Here is a 4,129-nt window from a genome sequence, read left to right as displayed (position 1 = left end):
GTAAATGATTTCATGATGAAAGTTAACAAATGGACAAAAAAATTGTAACAACATTGCCATCAATTATATGATTCTCAAGGCAAGTACCATCCCTTTCAATATCCAATGCACTCAACGCTGCCGCCAAAGTTGAAGTGTAGAACATTACGGGCTGAATCATTCAGCAAACAGTAAAGATTTTGGAGAGGAGGGCTTGAACAACATTTTGTGAACTAAGAGATCATTAAGGATTGAACAATGAGGCGAAAAAAATCTTTAAAGATTTTTTAAGGTCGCTCTGATTTTGGCTGCTCCCTAATGACGTCCTTAATGATTCCTTCACCATAACAGCGTCGTCAATGACATCCGCGATCATTTCTATTCTACCCTGCAGACTGTCTACTGTCCATACGAATCCGGTGGGGGTATTCTCCAGAAGCGAGATCTTGGAGAAACCTCCGTTCCCTTGTAAAGTAACCCCTATGTGAAATGATAGATGCCCGATTAAAATGAAAGATTATAATTCGTCTATTTATTACCTTTCAATTTTATATGATATTTTGGTCTACAACGAATTTGAGTTGCAGACCGAGCTAATCCTTGAATGTAGGGTGATCTGGAATGCTATTCAAAAATTTGTCCAAGTCTGACTTGAAGATGCTACCGGATCAACAAGCCTACGTAATTCCTTACGGATATTAGAGGGAAGCAAATTAAACAATGAAGGAGCCCGAGAAAGAAGAGATGTGGACTTCATTGTTCAACTAGCCTGGATTCTCGAGGGCTGAAGGTGCTCTTAAAACGCACATTAAGCCTCTACGGTCACTAGAATTGACCCTAAATCCTGGGTTGGACAAAAGCTCTATGAATGCTTTTGAAAACGTACAATATCAGATACCTTTCGTACCTTCTATGAATACTGTACAATCCCAACCTTTCTAACCTCTCCAATACGAGAGCTCTCTCATATCCTCGATGTTCCTAGTAAAACATCTTTTGACCTGCTCGAGCTTTTGCAAACCTGCTGAACCAATTGGAGCCCAAATGGAGAGGCATATTCAAGATGCGGCTGAACAATCGACTTGTACAGAGTTAGCATCGTGATACTATCTTCGGACTTAAACGTGCGTATATTCCAACCACATGTTTGAAAAGCTTTACCAACTTTCAATTGGATATGCTCATCGAACTTTCCATTATTTTGGAGGACTACACCTAAATCCTTCATGGATGAGACCTGCTCAATTGCCTTACCTTCATCATCTAATAGTGGAGTGTCTAATGGCGTCGACCCAAAGGTCATTGAGCGGAATTTCATTCCATTCAGTGCCATGTTACTCGCAACAACCCAGGAGTAGATTTGATCTAGGACCTCTAACAGACAACCGGAGTTCTGACCATTCCTACCAACTACCAATTTTGTTGTCATCAGCATAAGAAGAGATACTGACATTACAACTACCAAGCTTCTGAAGCGGAGCAATGAAGATAATGAAAAGGAGAGGGCCCAAAATGGAGCCCTGAGGACACCCGACTTGACATCATGTATGTCACTAAGAGATCCCTCAACCTTAACTAATTGTTTCCTACCACAAATGAAACTTCTTAACCAATTGAGAACCTTGCCTTGGATCCCAATTCTATGGAGCCTGTTAACTAAAAGGCCATGATCTACCTTGTCAAAGGCCTTGGCAAAGTCGAGATAAACTACATCGACTGATTCATGGCTCTCCAGCCCCTCAATAACCTGCTCTATATGTTCAATCAGTTGGGTAACCGTGCTAAAATGTGCTCGGAACCCATGCTGGCTAGGAGGAAGGACTTCATGAATATCAAGAAATTCAACAAGTTTGAACTTCATGATCTTCTCAAACACCTTCGCAATATTCGAAGTGAGAAGAGATCGGCCCTATAATATGTTGCCTCTAATATTCTTAGGAGTACGCAGATGATTCGGATCCAGTAAATTTCATATGCATATACTGAGCAGGCGCTTAGATATAACGCATAAAAAGTAGCATTTTGGATCAACATTGACTATAAATGATAGGTTATACTTCTCAAAGAAATTGCCAGAAAAAAGTGATCCATTGGTTTCACTTACCTGAAACATTTACTAGGAGGGTTTAGAACCGTTGCTGCAAAAAAAATGCGTTACGGTTACTTAGAATAAGCAATACGTTGCCTTTACATTCACTTTAACTGATATCGCTAATTTTGCAGAAAAAGATGGCTAAAATTGCCAAAAAATATATATGAAATTTTTGCGTTCAATATTTCTTTGCGGACTTCTAAACGGGTTAAATAGAAATCGGCACTCTAAAAGAACAAATTTGCGCATGAACATACAAAAAGATTTTACGAACACACCAAAAATGAAAAGTGGCACACCAAATATAGAAGGTGGCTCACGAAAGTGAGCACACAAAAGGTGTCCATGGCACACCAATAGAATTAATTGGCACACTGAATTTAAAATTGGACTCAAGAAGTGACAAAATGGCACACCAAAAGAAAAAAATAATGCATTGGCACCAAGCACACGGAAAAGGTTTGAAGAACACCAAACAAAGCAAAGGTACACCCAAAACTAAAGAGGCATATAAATGTAAAACTGTAAAAATATATATAAATACAAATATGTAAAACTAAAAGACGTGCCTGGGCCATAAGGTTTAGCCTCCCCCAGCCAGCAAAGTCCGCCATCATATTGCCGTACCAAGTTCCTCAAAACTCCTTCCATCATTTATCTATAAAACAGAAGTTATTAATACAAGGTTCCGCCATTATCTTTAACAGATGCTACATTTCTATTGTACTTGGTCATTTTCAGTATGTTGCCAGCCGGCCCTGAAGACTGCCAGAGCCCTACCGTATTTGGGCAGGCGAACATTCCATGAAGAAATTCAACAATTTTGGACTTCATGATCTTCTCAAACACCTTCGCAGTATTCGAAGTGAGAGAGATCGGCCTATAATTACTGGGGAGTGACTTATCTCCCCTTTGAAAATTGGAACAACATGAGCTACCTTCAGAGAAGAGGGGAACTTGCCCTGGTCCAAGATGCAACGCATCAAGTACGAGAAAACAGGAGCAAGAACCAGTGAGCATCTCATCAGAAACTGAGATGTCACCCCATCCAGGGAGCTCGAGAGTCTCAAGTCCCTGATGGCCTCTAAGACGTCCTGATCTGTGACTACAAGATCATCTAAATGCTCAGCTTGACAAACCTTGCCAGTCCCAACAAACTCATCAATAGAGGCAATGGACTGTTGTCTCCTAAACTCAGTGGAGTTGAAAAACACTAGAGAACTGATCTCCAAGAATGTTCGCCATAGACTCTACATTGTCTATGGCTTCCCCATCGACCTCAAAAGGCCCTACAGGTGTTTGATCTTTCTCTTAGAGGTTGCATAGAGAAAAAAGCCTTCGGATTCGACCTCACCCTTGAACAACTCTGCTTTCCTTGTTCAACTGATCTGTCTCAATGGAGGCCTTAATTCTACCTTGGATTAAATCCAACTTTCTTTGAAGGCTAGCCACAACTACTGGGATTCAAATTGCTCTGGAGCCTTTGCTAGTTTGCAACTCTTTTTGAACAAATTCTTCCTATACTTCGGAAATTTAGAATGTGTCCCGCCCTGTGGAACACATTCAGAGATTGCTAGAGTGGAACAGACGTCCTCAAAAACTAGAATCATTTTGTCTACGGCTACATCTATGGACGATTCATTTTTCAGCATTGAAATGAGATCAAGCTCCCCTAACCTTTCTATAATCAACGGCCAATGTTCATCTTTGAATTTGAACTTAGCCAGACCGACCTTTTTGGCCGGTCTTACTCTAGAGCACGCCGGCTTTTGAGTAATTGTCGACCCTATCTCGAGAACATGATGATCTGACAGATTACTAGGCGTCACATGGACATACTGGATCAGATCAGGGTCATTGGAAAAGACCAAGTCGAGAACGCTATTCTCTCTAGTGGTTACACCAACATGCTGAGAGAGATTGCGCAAGATCGCAAATTCCTCCAGCTTTTCAAAGGACTGAGACGTCGATTTCGAAATGGGAATATACCCATCTGGACTAGCCTCCCACTCTACAACGCTAGCCGGAAAATTGAAGTCCCCACAAAGAAAACCTTTG

Source organism: Tigriopus californicus, chromosome 3 (genome assembly GCF_007210705.1).
Source record: "Tigriopus californicus strain San Diego chromosome 3, Tcal_SD_v2.1, whole genome shotgun sequence".
In the NCBI taxonomy this organism is placed as follows: Eukaryota; Metazoa; Arthropoda; class Copepoda; order Harpacticoida; family Harpacticidae; genus Tigriopus; species Tigriopus californicus.
This window is presented reverse-complemented; position numbering follows the sequence as displayed.